This window comes from Mauremys reevesii, linkage group 2, assembly GCF_016161935.1.
Source record: "Mauremys reevesii isolate NIE-2019 linkage group 2, ASM1616193v1, whole genome shotgun sequence".
Lineage (NCBI taxonomy): Eukaryota > Metazoa > Chordata > Testudines > Geoemydidae > Mauremys > Mauremys reevesii.
In genome coordinates, this window is record NC_052624.1 from 24,182,142 (window position 1) to 24,204,879 (window position 22,738).

At 39.7% G+C, this 22,738-nt stretch overlaps 1 long non-coding RNA gene across 2 annotated transcripts; it reads right to left on the reverse strand.

Annotated features, from left to right (window-relative positions):
• Positions 1 to 250: 250 nt before the first annotated feature.
• Positions 251 to 22,167, reverse strand: LOC120396603. 2 transcript variants are annotated; one of them, XR_005593247.1, is made up of 4 exons: positions 22,102 to 22,167; positions 11,260 to 11,433; positions 4,505 to 4,529; positions 251 to 386 (listed from the first exon to the last, which is right to left on the reverse strand). It is a non-coding gene; the product is annotated as an uncharacterized LOC120396603 (long non-coding RNA). The 2 variants fall into 2 exon arrangements; XR_005593246.1 differs by lacking the exon at positions 4,505 to 4,529 and having other exon boundaries at positions 290 to 386.
• Positions 22,168 to 22,738: the final 571 nt, after the last annotated feature.

Consider the following 22,738-nt stretch of genomic DNA (forward strand, 5'->3'; position numbering starts at 1 on the left):
ATACCAGGGTTTTAGGCCTAGCAGACAAATGACAACTACAGTTTAATCAAGCTGACAATGTAAATAAGAATGTGTTCAATATTTAACATCAGTATGTAAATGGATTCACTATGTTCATGTCTCTATTCAGTTTCTCAAAGAAATAACTTATTGGATGCGCAGTAGGACAGTTCTAAGATATCTATGTAATTTAATAAGCCAAAATGAACTGTAGATTTTAGTTTCTATTAAAAAAACAGATACAAACTAGTTTGGGAATATGAAAACTCATCTCTGTTTTCATATAAAGGTGTGTATGACATTATTCTCCAAAGAAGTCCCTTAGGATATAACAGCAATGATGGAGGTTCAGAGGCAGGCAACAAGAATGATGAGGGGCAAGGAAACTGAAATAAAAAGAAATTATACAAATTGGACTGTTTACTTTAGAAAAGAGACAAATAAGAGGGCTAATGATAAATGGTGTGGAGAAGGTAGATTTGGAATGTCTATTCATTCTTTCTCATAATACAAGAACAAATGGACAATCAATTAAATGGAAATGATTAAAAGGAAATACTTTTTACACAATGCACAATTTTTCTGTGGCGCTCATTGCTACAAGATTTAATGAGACCCAGAGCTTAGCCAGGTTCAACAAAAAGGCTTGATATTTATATGGATAATAAGAAAATATGCAACATTATATTAGTAAAAAAAAAAGCAGAGGAGTTTTGGAAGAGTGACCGAAAGCATCCTTGTATTCACCACCCTACACAGTATTGTACAAAATATGCCTCGTGAGGTATCATTTGAAAAAAAAAAAACTACCTGGTCAATAATATCGTGGTGAAATATTTGTAGCAACATTATATGTGAAGTTATGAAGTCCCCCACTATAATATTGGTAGCACATGTTCAGTCCCACACAGCCCTGACTAGGCAAAAGTTGTTAAACAGGCCTATCCTAAACAAAGGACAGTGTGTACCTCAATTTACATATAAGTAATAAAGAGGATCCTTGAGGCAGCAAGAGGGGTAAATGGCAGGAAATAGGGCAAATCTGCATTTCAGCATACACCGGGGAAAAGGAAGAGCATGGAGCCACCTTCACCACCAGACTCCATGTTGCCTTCTTTACTTTTTGAATAAAATTTTCTTTTGAGGGGTAATCCTCAGAGGAATCCACTTCAAAGAGGGATTAGAATATTAATACTTAGTCCTACCATGAGTAGGACTAGGTGACCTCTCAAGGTCCCTTCCAGTTCCATGATTCTATGATTAAAGTGAGGGTCAAAAATACTGCAAGACATCTCTCCCTATATCTCTACCTCCCTCTCTTTCACCTAAGAAGACAAAGGAACCAGCCCTTTGACTTTGAGGGAGATCCTGGTCTGAGAATTTGGGTTTCTGGGAATACGTGGCAAGGATTTTACCTTGAACGAAGTTTAACTTGTTGAGTTTTAGCTACTAGAAAGTGTTGTACTTTTATTTCTCCTGTAACCATTTGTAACGTTAATGCTTTATACTTGTACTTGTTTAAAATCTCTCTTTTTGTAGTTAAATAAACTTGTTTTATTTTTTATATCAGAACCAATCCAGTGTTGCATTTAAACCAAATTGTTTAGTAACTCCACTTAGGTAGTAGGAAACTCTTGAATATTGACCCCTTACAGGGGCAACAGACCTCTAATATCTGGACTGTCCAGGAGAGGGCTGGGCAGTGCAGAACACATTTTTTGGAAAGTTTAGGACTGGGAGTGTGTTGGGGTCACCCTGCAGGTAGTAACCATGGCTGGTGTTCTGCTGAATAGGCTGCTGGGGTCAGTGCTGCTGGACCAGGGCTGTACACAGACTCTCAGGGTCTGACCTGCATGCAGGTAATCTGTCTGTGAGTAGCCCAGGTTGGGAGCTACAACAACAAAGCATTGTGAGGCACCCAGGGCTCTGGGTCAGGTGGTGACACAATCTCTCCCTAGTCTGGATTGCACCCTTGAATGTGTCAGGAGGGTACCTGAACCCTCATGCTTCAGGGCATAAGTCAACCTCAAATTAGTGGTGGTTAGGAGAAAACTGTATCTGCTTACTAAAGGGTTTGTAGCAGCTTTCTCAGAAGCAGCTGAAATTGGTCATTGCTGGAGACAGGATACTGGACTAGATGGACTCCTGGTTTCATCCAGTATACTAATTCCCTTTGATCATGTTCCTATGATTTTTTGGTCAGACTGTACAGTAAACAAATATGGTACATACATTAGATAGTCAGCGAATCATGGTGATCTTGCACCTGCCCTGTGGTCTGCTTCACAGCTGACCACCATTTTACCACTGGAACAAAGGCCAAAGAATCAAACCTTGAAGACAGCTGAAAGAATAAATAATTTACAGAAAACTAATATTTTATCGGTAATAGAAAATGTTCACATTATAGAATAGGCAATGATGTACTAAGTCCCAATTCAGCAATTCACTGACATATGTCCTTAACTTGAAGTACATAAGTAGTCCCACTGAAATCAATGGCACTATTCGCCTGCTGAAAGTTAAGATGATATTTCTGCAGTTTGCTGGATAGGGGATTTAAAGATGAGGGTTCTCTACTTTTATTATAACCTTGAGATTATAGAGGTCTCATCTACTATTGTTTTTTTGGATCTGTTCTGCAAATGCCAGATTTCTTCACATACATTAATTTTCTAAAGATTTGGAGATATAAAAAGTTCCTGGATGTCTGAATGTTTCTGTTTTTTTAATTAAAAACCTGTTATTTTTCATAAAGGATCTGGTTTGCTTACTGTTGGTGACCAGCCACAAAAAGTAATTTATCTACTCCCTTGTTATAGATAGAATCCAAAAGCGAGAACTATATTTTGGTTGTGCTACAACAATGCATATGATGCAATATTTGTTTTGTGAGAAATTAAATTGTGTCTCATATAAGAACATAAGAACATAAGAACGGCCGTACCGGGTCAGACCAAAGGTCCATCTAGCCCAGAATCTGTCTACCAACAGTGGCCAATGCCAGGTGCCCCAGAGGGAGTGAACCTAACAGGCAATGATCAAGTGATCTTCCTCCTGCCATCCATCTCCATCCTCTGATGAACAGAGGCTAGGGACACCATTCTTACCCATCCTGGCTAATAGCCATTTATGGACTTAGCCACCATGAATTTATCCAGTTCCCTTTTAAACATTGTTATAGTCCTAGCCTTCACAACCTCCTCAGGTAAGGAGTTCCACAAGTTGACTGTGCGCTGCGTGAAGAAGAACTTCCTTTTATTTGTTTTAAACCTGCTGCCTATTAATTTCATTTGGTGACCTCTAGTTCTCGTATTATGGGAATAAGTAAATAACTTTTCCTTATCTACTTTCTCAACATCACTCATGATTTTATATACCTCTATCATATCCCCCCTTAGTCTCCTCTTTTCCAAGCTGAAAAGTCACTTAAATTTAAAAATTTAAAAATAAAATTATTCTACTGAATGTTATTAAACTATGCTAATGAAATGCAAAAGGTCTCCCTCATAATAGTTAATTCTCATACTGTATATTAATCAATTGATAGTTAACAAAAAAGCTAGTATCACATTTAAATGAAGAAAACACATTTCAACTGTCAGAGGGGTAGCCATGTTAATCTGGATCTGTAAAAGCGGCAAGGAGTCCTGTGGCACCTTATAGACTAACAGACATATTAGAGCATGAGCTGCATCCGACGAAGTGGGTATTCACCCACGAAAGCTCATGCTCCAATACATTTGTTAGTCTATAAGGTGCCACAGGACACTTTGCCGCTTTTACATTTCCACTGGTAACATTTTTCCAATTCTTCACTATTTAAGGTCACCCTTCTTTAAAGACTTAGTTTTTGCAATTTCTCGGTTTGCTTTTCTATATTAAACATATTAAAATATGTGTACCACTTTCAGAAGTTAAAGAAGGAAGAGTAAACCCTTAGACCCCAGTTCTGCATTCAGATCCATTAGTGCACATAGTTACACAATTTTGCAATGGCAGAAAAATACATGGTTCCAGCTACAAATGGATGAGGTCTTAGAAATCAATGTTTGCAACAAGTCAGGAGAAAGAGACATTTAAGGATCGGAGTTTGTATTTTCATTCCTTTTGCAACCAGAAGAATACCCTTCTTGATAATGGTAAAACAGCCTTTCAGCCAAAGGACAAATCTTTTATTTAAAATATAATTTAGTATACTAAGCAATGCAATTTTTTTTGTCATGTTCAACCTGCTTTGGCTGTACTAGTTATCTAAGCAATGAGGGCTTTCAACTACTAGTGCAGGGTTTAATAATGAAGAACATATAACTTCCTACTAAATCAATATTTGAGTGCTGCTTCAGGCCATTTCCAGTCATCATTGGGTTTGATTGCTCTCATTTTAATATTATTAACAAATGGTTTCATTATATTGTTATATGAACAACGATGTAATGTTAGTAGCACCTTCCTGTGGAATATATGTTTTTCCTCTTATTAATATTTTAAGTGGAAATCTTACCTCCAGAAAGATATTGAAGAGGTGTCTTTGAGTGCAAACGCAGAAGAGTTATGAAACAAGAAGACAAAATACAAGCAATTTAGCTTGTTTACAAATTACATGTTAAACATTGAAGAATGACTTTCCCTTTTTTCCAAGAATAAAACAAAGTATGTGTCTAAAACAGCAGCAACAGAAGACTTCCAAATAGATGCTATTGAAGGTGGGTTTAATGCATTTTTCAAAGGATTCCTTGAGTCACTACATTAACACATTATTACCAGTGCAAGATAATTGGTGCACTATCTTTCCCCTATACATGAATGGGAATGGAACTCAAGAAAGGGGTAACATTTGGGGAGGGGATATCAGATACCTTGGCATATGGGTCATTTACAACCTGGGGCTCTGATTCAGAAAGTACATGATTAACTTTAATCCTGTGAATAGTCCTGTTGAAATCAGTTGGACTCACTCTCATGCTTAAAGTTTGTCATGTGCTTACGTACTTGCCAAATCAGGGTCTTGGTCACTGGGTCAGATCCTTCATCTAATGCAAATCAGATAAGGTGAGCTATGCTGTTATACACCAGCTGCGGATCTGGCCCTACTGGCTCTCTTCCTATTTGGCCATTATTGTTGTTCTCCTACATTTCCTTCAGAAATAAATTATTTGGGGACTAATTCCTATGCCCTCCCTCATGCTGAGAAGTGCCTTACCATGCAAAGATTGATTTCAGTCAGGCCTTTTGTCATTAAATCTTTGAGCTCTTGCTCATACTCCTAGCATCCAATAAAAACAAGAGATACATATGGAAGCAGGGAATGAAAAAGCACCCACTAGCCTGTTTATTGAATCTTCTATGGCCTATAAATAAAACATTCCTGAAAACGAGACGTTTTTGCCAGTATAATACTTCTTGCCACATCACCAACTTGATCATGCTCCACTGAAGTATGCTGCCCAAATTCCCTTTGATTTCAACAGGAGCAGGACTGGGCCCCCTAAGTGGAAAGCTCACATTGCTGCAGCAATGTAAATGTTTGATTAACCACCTTTCACCCCAAATTAAAATTCAAACTGACACCCTTTGGGGTTTATTTAAAAATGAGAAACTTGGTCAAAAGCCTTTCCTGATCCAAGGGATCTAGCCTATATTTCAGTTAATCATTTGGAAACAGATCTTTGCACAGCTCTAATCTGGGATGGTACCAAAAATTAGTGGACATGTTTGATCATTTGGGCCTTATCCTGACACTGAATCCATTTCCCCTCCTGTAAAATGTGGCGAATGACATTCAAAGTATCTCAGAGAAGTACAGTGAAGGCCAATAAATTTATAATTAGTTCACATTTGTACAGAGATTTGAAAATGTATGGTCACTGCTAAGTGCCATGAGCAAAATATTGTACTGTGTCTCAAGAGCTCTCAAGAAGACCATTATTCATTCATGAACTTGATCAGATTTAGAATATGGTATATGTGTGGCTGAGATATGAAAACCAAATCCGGTATTTTGGAGTGCTCTTATATGCTTGAAGCCTTAAATGTAGGTTTTTTTTGGCAAACATGAAGTTTTAAAAAAAATATCATATTATAAATATTTTCATTAACTTAAATGGTTTGACATGATTTAAGTGAAAACTGATTATATATATATATATATACCTATCTCACTTTAAGTACATGAGTAGATCAGGAGCTCACAATGTGTAAATGAGACTCAGAACCATATATACAAAAATAGATTTGATTTTGAAGCCTAGATTTGGATTCGGAGCACTCAGTACTTCCGTATGAAAAGTATTTAGATTTCTTGCAGGTACAACATGAAAATTGAGCTTTGAAAATGTGTATCAGAAGAGTTTTATAAAAGAGATGTGTTAATAGCTGTAAGGAAGGTGAAACAGAATTAAGAACTACTAAAACTGTGATCAAGGGGGTGGGGAAAAAAGCACATTTGGAGGAATATAGCTCATTCTTAACAGATGTAAATGATTCCGATACGCATAAAACCTATCTTGCCTTGCTAGAGAGGAGGTTAGCATTTGTACTGAGTCATGTATATTGCCTATTTTATGGATTAAAATTCCTCCACACATCAGTTAAATCATAAATGTGTAAGAGAGGACAATTCTTTTACAGATGGAGGATGAGACTCTAAATGGTTTCTGTCTTTGGTATAATAGATAGTGCAGTTAAAATCTCCCCCCAAAATCAGCACATTCTCAGGCAGACGATTTGATAAAACACTACTTATAATGTAATTCAAAAAGAGCACCTTACTTCCCATCAGTAGTGGAATAAATGTTAATGAAGCAAATACAAGTTTGATCAAAGTTGTCCTGAACTTTTAACAACCTTTTCTAATACACTTAAGTCAAGGTTTAAAACAGGGATCTAGCGATTTATTTCTAAACCTTAGCCTAAAAATGTTTTTGGTTGCATTTTTTAATCACAGACTGTCTTATTTCTGTCCATATTTAAATTATATACATAAATTATATATGTATATACATATATACATGCACATACATTATATTGAGTGAAATATTTTTAAACAGACATTCAGGGGTACTAGATGCCACAGGGGATTGGTAACAAGCTATAGAATCTTTCTCCTCAAGATCACCCATTCAACTCTAATCTGGTTCTATAGGTGATAGAAAGCTGTTCCATCTGACAACATGTAGCATGAGGAATAGTGTGGGAGGGCTTATTGCAAAAGAACTACTTCAGAGCAGAAAATGTGTGTCCGGGAGACTCTCAGGCATGTGTTTTGTCTCACTGGTTCCTGGTGCACCCCCTGTCTGTTTGTGGTATCCATTTGTTGTCTCTTGTCTAATACTTAGATTGTAAGTGTCTCAGGGCAAGGACTGTTATTTCTTCTGTGTCATTTGTTCTGCCTAGACCTGGGGCCCTGGTCGATGAGTGTGGTCTCTAAGCACTACTGAAATACATAAAGAATAACAACATATTCTCCCTATGAATAAGAGAACAAACGGGATGGCTTTGTGTTGGGATGTTCCATTTGTTACCTAGGTGCTTGGCTTGGGGAAAGGCTAGATCATTTTAATGTTCTTCTCTACTCTAGGGTGTTCAGGGATCACGGAACTTGTCAATCTGGAAAGGAAAATGATACAACCTGCAACAGAGGACTTTGGAAATTGGGTCCTGCAATGGCTGCTTAGAGGAGAAAAACAAAAGTGAGAAAGCAGGCCCTGCAAGTTGGTGTAGGAGGGGATATATAACATGGTCAGAGATTTTAACGCTCGGTTTAGAGATACAAGACTCTGCTTGTGAGTGATTCTGATGTTAAGTGCTTGAACCTTTTCTAAAGATGCAAGGAAAGTATAACGGAATCTGCTACATACAATTAACTCCAAAGAGGACATAAGAGGTCTAGGAGTTTCTTTGTTAGAAACAAAGGGAACTAGAGTCTGTGACATGGAAGGTACAGCTCAGAAACCTGGGGAACAACCAAGCTTGGGAAGGATGCTTATGTTGAGGGATTGTGGTCTGAGTTACCGATAAAGACAAACTGCTGAGTGTGTGTGTGGGGGGGGTAAGGTTTGGATTATATACAATGTGTGTGTATATATTCTTCTGAGCAATATGCCACTCATGTGTTACCATTTTGTGATTTAAAAAAAAAATGCTGCTTGCTAAAGGAAACAATATTACTGGCTGGAGCTGCTGTCTACATGGCCACTATTTTTTGTTTTTGGAATAGACTAGGTTATACCAAAAAGGCAGATTCAGTATTTTCCCCAACTCTCCCATTGGTGGATCTCCCCCCCCCAAAAAAATTTTTTTTTTTCCCCTACAGAATCACCACTCCCATCTCCCTTGTCAAATTGTACAAGCTGAGCACAGTGCTAACCTACGAATAAATTCAGTGGCTGTAAGAGATAAAGTAGAAGCACATCCAGCAAGAATTCTTGGACATGTTTGTTTGCCAAGCAATGTTACCTTCTTCCTTGAGGATGTTTAAAATAAAAAAAGTTTGATTTAAAAGGAAAAATAAATGAATCGATTCCCCAGCCTCTCACTTCTTTCCGGGAGCTCATGTTTCCCTGCGGCACAGGGTTTATTATAGAGTTAAGGAGGGATACTTCTGTGGGATCCTCTTGTTAAAAAAGTAGCAGCCAGCACATCAGTGACTTGACCTTGGTTGTGAGTAATCTCCCTTGACAAAATCCTCTCCAGAAAAGCTCAAAACCAGTCCCCAAACTATTGAGAAATTAAAAAAAATAAAAATAAAAAGATCAGAGGTTTGGGGAAAAAAAATGAAAAACTTCTTCTTTCGTTTCATCCCTTTGAACATCAACGAAGAAACAGCCAAATTTACATTCTCCTGCTCATCGTTGCTGTGTGTCAAAAGTCTAGTGCTATCTGTATCTGTTAATCTGTGACTCACTGACACAATGCATTCTCTAACTGCCCTCTGCCCTTTTGCAAATACTATGGTGCTTTCAATTCTCTAAAGCTTATTAAAACATCAGGAAGTCAATGGGCTTTTTGTATTATTCTTCAAAACTGTTGCAATGTATAATGTCATCGTGCCTTAGGAAGAGAATGCAGTGGAGTGCGGAGTATACTATATTCATTGCACTAATATTGCGTAAAACCCCACCAAATCCGCAGAGCTTTTATACCTTCAGGGTAGCTCTATAATATGAAACGGATGCTGGAGAAGAGCTGATACCATGAACACTGAATCTACTCTTATGGTATTAACAGTTGAACAAATACCATCCAAAAGGAACAGTCAAAATAAATAAATAATATGCAATTTTGCATTTAAAAAAACAAAATGATTCTGTGCAGTCAGAATTAATAGATATATCGATTTTACGGACAGAAAAGACCATTAGATATTCTAGCTTGACCTTTTGCAGAACATAGGCCATAGAAATTCATCCAGTTACTCCTGTATTGAGCCTAATAATTTGGATTTGACTAACACATGTTGTGGTATATATGGCAACTTCCCGCTACATTCTTGAAAAACCTTATTGAATTAATGTTAAGTATCTTTAGAGTCCATTGTTTTAAATGCAAAGGTTATGCATTATTGTGGCCTGGATGATCAAAGGGCCATATTGAACAAAGTGGAAGACCAGAATGATATTCTGGGACAATATGTGTGAAGTGTATTTCCTGGGATCTCCAGGGGGAGGTGAATGCAAATTTCCCAGTTATGCAAAAACCCAGCCTTTGGAAACTACATCCTTAAAACTGGACCTTTGTCTGCTGATTATCTGTTTCTAGAGTCTCAAAATCAAAGGCCCAAGCTATATAAAGGAAAGTCTGAACTATTCATGGGTGTGCAAGTTCTGAGCTAAGGCTATTATTAATTTGTAACTATAGGAAAAAACTCTGGTGGATTTGAAGAACTGACTCCTACCAAAGCCTCTGTGTGTGTGTGTGTGTGTGTGTGTGTGTGTGTGTGTGTGTGTGTGTGTGTGTGTGTGTGTGTGTGTGTGTAACGGGGGGTTGCCTCTGGTAAGCTTATTACAACTCCTGTAGGATCATTTATTCTTTAAATATGTTTTTCCTGTAACACTTTCACTATAATAATAAATGTGCTTTCTTATAAAGAGCTGTATGGTAATTTATAACTGTTGGCAATTATGCTGTTCATACATTTGAGAAGAGAAAGCAAAGTGCAGACACTGGCCTGTTTAGGCAGTCTGACTTGCTGGGAATATCACAGTCTAGGCAAGGAATGGGACAGCCTGGGAAAAAAACTTCAGTCAGGAAGGAGAGAGATGCCAGTCCCCCACTGGATCACAAAGGGGGAATACAGGTGCGGTTGTGCTGAACTGCAACACATATCTTTCAGAATGAGGCTTTAATTATGTTGTGTAGTAATACTGTGGCTGACTGAAGTGTACAAGCTCCTGCCTACTCTCATGTAGTTATGAGCAGGGGATCTTTTGTGTTTGTATCTCTCTAGTCTCTTTCTCAAGCTACACACAATCTAAGGACAGAGGAGAGGGAGGATGGGATATTATATGTAAATAGACAAGTCAAGATGGCATCTGGTCACACACTTGTAAAATAGCATTAATTTCAACTAGGTACATAGAATATCAGGGTTGGAAGGGACCTCAGGAGGTCATCTAGTCCAACACCCTGCTCAAAGCAGGACCAATCCCCAGACAGATTTTTGCCCCAGATCCCTAAATGGCCCGATCAAGGATTGCACTCACAATCCTGGGCTTAGCAAGCCAATGCTCAAACCACTGAGCTATCTGCATACGTTCTAGGGCTCACAGTTTAAAGATGCAACCACTGAGCCTACCACAAATATCACTTTCTCTCCTTTAACTACAGAGGGTAAAATTCACTTCTGGTGCAGAGACCCACTGAAGTCCTCAAAATAAGACATACATGCAACATAATTGGTTCACAGGCCTTGAGATAGCTAAGGGATAGGGGTGAATTTCACACAGTGTGACTAACTGGAAGTCAGATCTATACAAAAAATATTAGTAACTTTTGAAAAGTAACCAAATACTTCTATATCAGTGAAATTCTAGTTAGCAATTTCATGTCATTTTATATTTAAACCTTAAATATTTTAGTTTCCACATACTGTAGTTTCCATTATCGAATTTGTCAAGGCGCCACTGTTTTGCATTCAAATCGATAAATATTAAGGTGATATTCTCTCCTTTTTGTATGCATATGCAGCTGTAAAAGCTGAAGCTAAGGGTGTGAAAGGAGATTTGAAAATGAGTGGGTTGCTTACCAGGTTATACTTACCCTTTTCTTAAGTAAAAATGTCCCCAAGATTAAGACGTACATTTTTCTGAGGGACACACTATAGCCACATAGCCAGTTCATCCTTGGTATCAATTCACGGATTTCAGTTGGGTTTCAGCAGGGATGAATTTGGCCCATGGTGTCTATCTTGTTTAACGTATGTAAAAATCCAAGCTAAACAGGGAAAACATAAAAACAGACTAGGCCGTTAGCATTAAAATTGTCTGCAGAGACAGATTGTGTAATGTAGGGTTTATTGAATCCCCGTAGCTTTCCAGCAAAGCTTACTGTGTGAGTTGAATGTAGAATATCCTGGTGTAATTTAAATGAAAGTGTTGACTAGCCCTAAAAGATCCATTAGGAGGCCTAAGCTGAATAGGCAGCCATTTGCTATGTCCTCAACACCTGCTACTTAAAACAAGAGAAACACTGTTACCACGGGTTACCAGAAGATACTGTGTTCCAATGGCAAAGTGGTAATTTTAGAAGAATTCATGTTTCTTAGGTTTGAATGTTATAAAACACATGAAACAGCTTTGTAATAGAGAGCTAAAGTGCAAACAAGTGCTGCAGCAGGAAGCATGTCTCAGTTCATAAGAAAGCATCGCACAATAAATAGAAATAAATATGTCAGCTTGAATGAATACTTTGTTCCTTGGTTATGATTTGCACAGTTCTAATTACAGTGCAGAAACCATGCCACTCAAGTGCTATGATGTCTCCAGTTTGGGAAATCTGTGGAATGCAGAAAAGGCTGTCAAGCAAGCGTAGCTGCATTTCAGAGAGAAATATACTTCTGGAGGCTGATCTGCCAAAATGCTGGGCTCCCAAGAGGAGGCACTCAACACTTAGTTGGGTCAAGTCTTTAGACTGTTTTATATTGGGCAGTGAGTTCTACCTATAGCCCATTTCAGCAGTCCCTCCTTATTCAGCAAAGCTCTTTTCAGGCCTTTCTTTAAGTCCCATTGAGTTCAATGGGACTTACGCACATGCTTAAAGTTTACCATGTGCTTAATTGCTTTGTGGACATACGCATCTGCTTAAATGCTTTGCTGAATTAGTCTAAGGGACTTAACCTTATGCATAACTTCAAGCATGCAAATTTCCCTGTGGAATTTGATTACTTGGCTTGGCTGGGGCCACAGTTGCCAACTTTCAAGTGGTAAATAAGCACCGTGACTTTCACAATAACCCCAAAATCAAGCTAATCCCATTTCAAAACAAGGCCAAATCAAACGAATCCCTAAGAATCTCAACACTATATGTGACTCGATCCCCCCGGCCTGTGGTGGGCCTGGTGTGCAACCGTGATTCTCTCCCCACTTTGCCCCTGCTCACCAGGGAGCCAATCAAAAAAAAGAAGCAAAAAGCTATTTGCAAGTCAAACAAGTTACAAGCCAAAAACTAGCCAACAAGCAACTCACAAGCCAATTAAGCCAAAACCAAGCCCAATTTCTGTGTTTTTTTCCCATGAGTTTGGCATGTCTGGCTGTGTCCTAAGAACACAGAGAGTGAAAGCTTTGAGTTGTCCAGTCTTAAGGAGTTAAATCTAATATCCTGCAGCTTGTGGTCATCAAAGTGCGGCCCAGCAACACTAATATAGTTAGGCTTCTCAAATTAATTTGAATGTTTTTTTTTTAAATTATGCAGTTCTCAGTGCAACACATCGATGTGTGTTATTCCGATCTTCCTAACACTTTAAATGAAAAAAAATTATATGGTTCTTTTACTCTTTGTCTTTGTCTTGGTTTCACTCTTAATTTTAGCAAATTGACATAGAAATTATTCAAAGGGTTCAAAAGGGAATTTGATGAATCTGGAAGGACAAAAACCTACCAACCCCCTCGGGTGGAGTGGGGGGTTATCTCTGGCAACCTTTTTAGGTTCTTTTATTGTTTCAATATGTTTCTTCTGCAATGCTTAGGAATAAATGTGCTTACTTAGAACTATGTGGTAACTTACAATTGCAGGCAATACACTGACCATAGCCCTTGGAGAGAAAGCAAAGTGCAGATGCTAGCCTCTTAGGCAGTTAGGCTTGCTGGGGATATCACAGTGCAAGGCAGGGAGCTGTGCAGCCTTAAAAATCCCCAGTCAGGAGGCCATGAGACGTGAGCTGACACCCAATAAAGGTGATGGCTGGGAGCCAGAAGCCTAAAATGGGTGACCTTTGTGAACCGTGGGGCACGAATACAGGTGCAGTTGCCATGAAACTGTGACATTTCGTATGACTCATCACACCAACACTTCCAAAACCCTCAGGCCAGCCCTGTGTATAATAGCAGATAACAAAAGACAGAATTCAGTTACATTTAAAGGAAAATTATTTCACAGAACCATCCAAAAATGACCTAAAGTCAGCTAAAGATGTAACCCACCAAACTACATTATGAATATGTAAGTATATTCCAATGTCCTTTTTGAAAATTAAATTAAAGGACTTAGGGCTAGTCTACACTTACCAGCCGGGTCGACGCGGTGAGTTCGACTTCTCGGAGTTCGAACTATCGTGTCTAATCTGGACGCGATAGTTCGAACTCCGGAAGCGCCGCGGTCGACTCCGGTACTCCACCACTGCAAACGGCGGTGGCGGAGTCGACCTTGGAGCCGCGGACTTCGATTCCGCGGCGTCTGGACGGGTGAGTAGTTCGAACTAGGGTACTTCGAATTCAGCTACGTTATTCACGTAGCTGAACTTGCGTACCCTAGTTCGACCCCCGCCCTTAGTGTAGACCTGCCCTTAGAAGTGGGAAGAAATAAGGTATGTCTGTTTTATCAATAGGGACTTTACAGTTGGAGGCGATCACGATACTTACAGGCTAGGTCTACACGCAAAACTGTGGGGGTGATTCCAAGTTCACATATATACACTTGCACTAGCTCATTACACACAGTAGTGTAGCTGCAGTAGCATGGGCAGTTGCGAGTGGGTGGGCACAGGGTACTCGCCCCAAGTGTGTAGCTACAGGGTGTGTGTAATGAGTTTGCAGTTGTGGCGGTTACTCACCACTGCCCATGCTACTGCTGCTACCCTCCTGGCTTTAGCATGCCAGTTCGCTAAGAGCTGGTACCAGGATGTCTCGTTGAGCTGGGAATCACTCTTCCAGCTCCAGGTGTACACACAGCCTTCGCCTACCAGTAACTGTCATCATTTAATGAAAGGAACTTCAGAATTCATCCCAAGGTTGATGTTGGGGTGCTGTGCATTGAAGATGGTTAAATGCTCAAATATACAGCAGACCCCAGTTCTATAGCCTTACTTGTGTGAGTAATCCTTAGTCACCCCCATTGCACCCATGGGACTCCTTGTATGAACTTAGGTTACAGGATTGATCCCAAATTTAAGATTCCTTTTGTTACAGCTATTGACATTAGTCACTAAGACTTGTTTGGTTTTTTGTTTTGCTTTGTTAAATTTATCTATAACTCTTTGTATGGAAGTTTTAGGGGGAAAAAAGCCCTCATGGAACTAACATGATGTTTGCGGCCATCACATTGTTCACTCTGCTTTCCCTGACCTGTCTCTGCCTTTTCCATTTAGCTCTTTGAAGCAAAGATCATCTACGACTCTGTTTTTGTACAGCACCTAGCACACTGAGACCCTGTTCTTGCTAGGCCCATAGGCACTACCATAATAATAGATTATAATAATTCGTTTAGGCCCAGCAGGATCTGCTGAATTAAACCAAGACGTAAATTTGGTTCCGCTATCCCTTGTATGACATACAGCATGAATATTGCTGGCTGAACTATTACTTATGAATAACGGACCCCTCCTTATTTCACTTACACCAATGTGCTTCTGTTGACTGAAAATAGGATAACTCCTAATTTACAGTACATCTGTGTAAGTAGGCTCAGGCCCTTTATTTTTTATGAACTTAGCTCATTTATGATTAGTAATGCCTCCAAAAAAAATCTTGGTTTTCTCTGAATGTTTTAATTTTTCATAAACATTCACAGAGTGGTGTTGATTAATAATTTTTAAATTATGATATATTTTAAAATTATGAAACTGCATTTGTTATTTGTGTTATATGGGTGGCCTTGTAAGTCATGGTTTCTGCTCCTTGGTTTGATAACTGAAACTTGCTAAACATGCGGGTAACATATAGCAAATAATTTTCACTTTCATATGGATTTTCAGATGAATCATTTATATTAAATATGATACGTTTTGTAGGCAGTTTTAGTGATGACTATACTTATGAATCAGGTGTATTTTACTATTTGACTGGGCTCTAGGTATGAGCTATGATGTCATGCCACTGCATCACCATGTCTTGATGTTGCATTGCGTGATGATGTTGCATTGCTAAAGCATAAGATGTAAAAGCTACCATGCCAGAATAGATCAATAATCCTTCTAAGTCCAATATCTTGTCTCCAGCACTAGCTGGTATCAGATGCTTCAGAGGAGGATGTAACAGAACAGACTTGTCATCCTGTGCTTCACGAGGCTATTTTATTTTGGCTGGCTCCCTGCATTTCAAAAACCCATCCCTTGAATGAAGGGGGAATAAACTGAGTTCTCCACATTTTGTGCTCTGTAACAAACCTAGAACTTCTCTGATTTTGCCCACAGAAAGTAACTTATTTGAGCTTGACTTATGATGGAAAGCAAGAAGCGTTTTCTCAGCTACTTTACAGTAACTTCCCACAGACAAGCACGAAGAGGGTAAAATTTATTTGACAGGTGACTGCAGTGTAAGCTATCATACATTTTCTATTAAATTTAAACCTCATAATAACTTGCTGCCCACTGAAACAATGAAGCCATAGCACTGAAAAAGAACTTTCATAATGGAATGGAAAAATTACATTTAAAGATATGGTGGAAAGATATCCAGATAACAAAGCAAAAATAAAATTAATTTTTGAAAGCGTGCAGTAGTAAAGATTTTCCACACGACTAGATACTATTATTGAACTAATAAAAATACCATTGTTATTGAGAAATAAGGTAATAGTTTTAGCTCTGAATAAAAATTTAAATCTGAAAAATGTCTTTATACTTACATTTAGGAAAATCATCTTATTTCTTTTATACCACAGCATCAAACTTATCAGTGTGTGCAAAGAGTGTGTATATGTACACACACACACACACCCTACATAACGTATTGCATATGGATAGAAGCTCCAGAGAGGAAATACTTCCTCTACTGATGAAAAGAGAAAAGGGTTTACATAGTGATACTCATTTGTACAGGCTAACTATGCATAATTCTTCTATGGACACTTAGAAAGTCGTCATAAACTTTACATGAACTTGGATTTTGGGAAGTAGGGGTCCCCAGAAACACACAAAGTGGGAAAAAAGCTCTTATCTTGGTATAAAGAGCTCATTTCCAAGTTGCCAAGACTCTGCTGAAAGGTCCTATGAACTTTCTGGGCTTTGTGGTGAGAGATGACAATAGACTGTGGTCTTCAAGGCAAGAGATGATGCCATGGACAGCTGCAGAGTTGAGTGGACTCCAACAAGACCTTGCCAAATCAGCTGAATGACTAAACTGGGTTAGGTGCTGGCATCTTCAGACAGGAGCAGGAAAGCAGAATCCTTGGGACTGGAGACAGACCAGCTAAAAAGACACTTGGATGACTGTTTCTTGCTGATCCAAAACTGTGAATGGGGTTTGGTGGATAGGTGAGTTGGGGCAACCAAGGGACTGTCACCTGTGGGACAGTCTCACTTTTGGGTGGTATGGGAGTTAGACAGACTACTGCAAGAGTTACTGGAAAGAGGATATTTTACTCTTTATTTGTATATACATTCTGGTGCTGTTTTCCCAAAGTTTTCCTTGTTTGTACACTGTCTCAGAGTGTTTGTGAGTGGGGAAGTTCTGCCTATTAAGGGGACTCAGGAAGGGTTTGTTTAGTTTTTCCCAGTTTTCTGAGTAGGGGTTCAAGTCAGTTTAGATGCACATATTACATGCATACATTATAGGGGCGTGGTAGTGCCTTTATATTATGCTTGGGTTCAACTGATCACTTAAAGCATATTGTCAATTTCTTTGTTTTGTATGTAATATGCAGTGTACCTTCATCAAATTTACTACACATACTCTGTGGGTAAAGGCTGAATTCTCTGGGGATTTTCTGTTCAATCTGTCACTTAGTTTATGAGTTAGAATGAACTAAAAGGAGACTTTACAGACCTTTCCCCTCCACTTTTTGACCTTTTCTTGGAATCCTTTTTGCTAACAAATGGCTAATTTGTTATCATTCACACTTTCCATATGGTACAAATTAATTTGCAGCTTATTTCAAAAATGAATTTGAAGAAATTAGGCTGCAGTTAAGCAAACACACCATAACAATTAATCCCCTCCCCCCCTCACCCCGTGTAGGCACCATTTCACATAACTTACAATGGGACTAAAGGAAGCCAGTGGGATTGGAGCTACTCACGCCATCAAAGATGACCACTACTTATTAGCATGTGTGTTTCTTGTGTTTCTTGTGTGTGTGTAGCCTTAGGAAGACAGCTGCCATTTCCTATTCCCAGTAAGACTGAAGCAGCAGGAAGGAAGGCCCCCATTTCACTAAAGGTTTTGTGGGGAAATATCGGCACAGCACATGCTACAAGAGATCAAAATGTGTAATATACGTCCAAAACGTAGAACAACTGTATTTTGTAGCACAAGCTCATTGCACCTTCTCCTAGACTAAAGGATATTTTGTTGGAAATCCCTCTCCTTTCCCCCCCAACCGGAAGCCTGATTCAGATGAAAAGTGGTATAGTCAAGAAATCCGGTAGCCAGATGAAAGCAAGACTGTCCCAAGACAAGACCTCTTGGCTCTTGTTTCTAATGTTATTGAAGATGTAGGGAAAGACTGCTGCCCTCTATGCTTTATAGCTAGGAGAATGTGAAAATGTTTATGTCGTGAAGTTTGCCTCAGCTGGTCAGTTCTAGGGTTTCTGAGGAAAGAAGGTCTTGTGGTGTCCAGTACAACTGAGATGGCCACCTGGCCTCCTTAAGCACAGAATTCACAACCCTCATAATTACCACGCTGCTTTCTCCTCACCTCAAACATCTCTGCTCCCTCCATATCTACACATGACATCAGGGAAGTTTGGAGGGAACAGGGGTACTCTCCATACTTCCCTCCAACCCTCCTACATTTGCCACCTAGAAAAACAGGTAACCTGTGTCCATATGTTAATGCTGAATGTTTGCTATTGTTGCTGAAGCTGTAAGTAAGGTTTTGCATGAATGTTGTGAAGGATTTATGTGTTGCGTGTGTCATGTTCATGGCATACACAGAGAGAAGTTAGAGTCAAACAAATATTATTGCTGGAAAGTTGCGATGTAACACTACTTTATTTCTTTGAATGCTGCACCATTCCACACAAGAATCCCAAAACAGAGGGAGACAGACCAGGCTGCTCCCTTAAAAAAAAAAAGAGTTGGAGGGAGAGACACAACCCACCCTACCTTACTTTAGGCTGTCTGTCTGCAGACTGACTCTGTCACAAGCTTCCCCACAGAGCCTCCTAACTTGCAAGCAGGCATAGGAAACACCCTGAGAATTTAAAGTGATAGATCATCATTTTAACCATTGTCAGTACGCCACAGTGTAAAGTGCATATCCTTGTATCAGTTGGAGGCAGAAGGAAGTTCCTTTGGGATGACAAGCAGTCTATCACTGTCAGTAGACAAATGTTGTGGGTGGAGAGGTATCCCATAACTTGGTATTTCCTTGCTGTTTAAGGTCTACTTTAGGAGCATGTCACACTTAATCAAATTAATCCCTTTTAAATTGTGCTCTTGTTTATAAAATCTCTCTATACACATATTACTGTGAAGGTCAGCAAGGAATGAGAGGCAAGTGAATTAGTTCTGGAAAAACTTCAGATGAATACAGTAAATCATTGAGACAGACATGACTTGCATTTTCCACATAAAGCAATATAGATTAATTTACTAAGCAACCGGTTCTGTGAAGTGCTGAACACCTTTCAGAGATGGACTCCCAGGGTGAAATTCATGCCTGTGCAAAATCCAGTTTATGGCTCATGAGCCACTTAAAGCCAAAAATAGGGTTTAAATGAGACTTTAGTGGTCCATAAGTCCTGTGGTGAATCTTTGCTTACCCTAAATAATGTATGAGTTGCATAGCATTTATGAATGAATATAGTGCCTTCCATATGTGCTTTTCAAGGTGTTGTAGAACAAGCATATACCTAAGCTATGTATCTATCAATTTGACTGGTCCCCAGCCCCATAAAAATCATGTATATATCAAATAGCAATAGAAATCCAGAACTACAAAGCTGTAAGACATACACAAGTAATTAACAAAAAGTCTATTTTTTAACATTTGCTTTTTTCTAATGCTAAAAATAATCACTATGAATAAAGGACAAACACAGAAAGCTTGGATACTATCTTTATAATGGCCCTTTAACAGCTTACAGTCAATGGATAGTTTTAATTCTAGAGATAAGAAAATCATTGTCACAGTTTTCCCCCTCCGGGGTCCCTCGGGAATGCCCCCTTATGTTTCCCGGCTCTCAGCTGTCACCTCTCTTGAGAAGATACCATCTCTCTCCCTCCTGACTGGGGTTTTTAAGGTTGGACATCTCCTGCCTTCCACTATGATAACTCCAGGAAGCCACTCTTCCTAAAGGCCAACCAGTGTGCATTGTTTCCTCCCCCTCCCCGCACTCCAGACAATGACTGTTTTTACCAGTGATCACACAGCTCTTTCTTGGCAGGGTACATTTATTTTACTGGAGAAAAAAGCATACAGAGAAAACATAAAAACAATAGAAGTCCCTACCTGCTTACTAAACATTCCAGGACTCTCTCATCAGTCTTATGAAGCCCTAGTATGCCAAAGTCTTTCCAACCTTTCAGCAAGACCTGGCATCCTGCTAAGACCCAAAATCCTCTCTGTTTGTTGAACAAGACCCTGAGTCTCTCCAAACTCAGCCTTTATATACCAAAAGCCCCTTCTTTATTCCCCAGTCTCTGGAAAACCCAGCCTGAAGCAATATATACAAAGCACTCCGGTGCTTGGTACTTCTCTGGAGCTGTTTACTACTATCTCAGGAACTGTAGTAGTCACCTCATACTGTTTTTAGTTCCTGAAGGAGCTGCAGTAGACCTCCCACCATGTAGTTGCATACAATCTCTGGCCTACAACAATATGTAAAACACTCAAACTTTATGAAAAATGCTCCCCCAAAGATACTGCACGTGGTTGCAATATCTGCTGCAACCATCTATAGAACTGATGTTGCACCTAACAAATACATTTCGCCCCTTGAAGGTAATCAGTGGCTTCAGTGGGATTTGGATCAGGCCCATGATGAGACCTCCTCACTTTCTAGTGATAGCAGGATACCTGCCAGTTCTCATAATGTTTAAAGTGAGATCTTTGCTATTAACCTTGTTGAGTCATTTAAACCAGAGGTTTTCAAACAGGTACGGATGACTCTAGGGGTATGTGAGCTCTCGTCAGGGGGAACATGAGAAAAATCCTTTTATTTAGTAAGACACATTTTATTTAGTAAGACTTGGCAATCTAATCATAGGTATATTGACCCTATCTCAGATGGGGATATGCGGTAGACTACATCATTTGGAATGGGGTACACAGCCCAGGAAGGTTTAAAGCCACTGATTTAAACCAATGGAAGCGGGTATTAATAAAATGCTAGCATTCTGATATAGTAACTTTTCACACCCACTTTGCCCTACACAAAGTGCAGGGCAATGACAAATCAGGCCCCTTGGGAGGACCATACAATTTATAGGTATGTTTATCTTAAAGTCTGGAAGCTGTTTTTCCCATAGTGGAAAATGGTATTAACATGCCTTAGCGTACCAAGTCAGTATACTCACATGGTGTATGTGCGCAGTATTTGAAATCGATTGATTGAGTTCTAGCATGAGAACAGGAATACGTTAGGAGTGTCACATAAAATCTGTGGCCTGGGTAACTATTCTGTCAAGGTAACAAAGAATCTTTTGAAACCTAAGCTGATAGAAGTCTGATTCATTGAAGATTGATATCCGTAAAGGACTCTTAGGGGAAAAGGACAACTGAAATGGGCCAGTATGGACTATCAGTGCAAGCCAAACAAAGCAAATATTGTCTTGACTTTTCCAGTAATTCTCCAAGTCAATTCCTTCCCTTTCTCTGTTATTTTAGATAGTGATTAGGAAACCATTGTGTGCAATGCAACATTAAATTACTATCACATATAAATTGCACCACCTACTTTGTCTAGAGAAAGTGAAAACTAGTTTGAAAATACATGAAGAAAAGGAAACAGCAAGACATTGGAGTTCCTTTGAAAAACATTATAACACATGGTTATTATGCAGCTCTTCACATTTGCATTGGACAGTTATCTGACCAAAGCTAATCATTAACTTTCAGATATATCTATTGTGGCAGAGCTCCGACCTTGTCCCTGTGGGTCCCTCACTTCCAGGCGGTTTATGCTCGCCTCAGAGGCTCACTGCAACCCTCCATGTAGCCCTTCTCTCTCTAGGGCCAGGATACACTCTACTGAGCCCTTTTCATCATAAGCCAGCAAGGAGGTTGGTAAGAGAACTCCCACAGTCTCTGTTGTCCCTACAGGCTTATTCAAGAACAGTTGAGTCTCCTGTCCTGACAAGGGCCTGTATTCCCTTCCCAGGAGGTGTTTCTGTAGTGGCAGGTTGGGTGGAACCCGAGCCCACCCTCTACTCCGGGTTCCAGCCCAGGCAGCCTAATGGCAGCAGCTGTTGGCAGCCAACCTTCCACTGCCAGAGTTGCTACATTTCCCTGGGCCACTTCCCCACAGCTCCCCTGCTTCTCTCTCAACACCTTCTTCACCCTTACCTTAGGCTCCCTTTCCAGTGGTTTCAGGGTGTCTTCATTGCCCAACCCTTCAGCCACACTTCTCTCCCCTGGCTCTATTTGGCTTGACTGGAGTGAGCCCTTTTATAGCATCAGAGGGGCCTTAATTAGAATCAGGTGCTTAACAGCCTCACCTGACTCCATTAGCCTGGAGCAGCCCCTGCTCTGGTCAGTCAGGGAACAGAAAACTGCTTATCCAGTGGCCAGTATATCTGCCTTCTACTACTCTGCTATTCCCAACTGGCCTGGGTCTTCACACTATATATACCTGTTAGACTGCAGAAGTTAGACAAAATTTTCCTCAGGTACAAAGATACAAACCCTACATTAAGGATGCAGTCTTGCAAAATGAAAAGCTCTCTTAAATTTGTTTGGAGTTGAGGGAGTTCAACATCTCATGGGTTTGGTCTATGAAAGAAAAGATCTTAATCAGCAGTGCTGTTGGCACACATACTAGTTAACCTCTGAAATTATCCACCACCCCAACCTCCTATCCACCAACCTCAAGTTTCCTTTCACCTGGACGTTAAATCACCTCAAATATAAAACACAGTAGGTGCTGAGATAGTCTCCCTCCATGGATGGGTGGCAGGGGCATAACTACAATGGTACAAGTCGT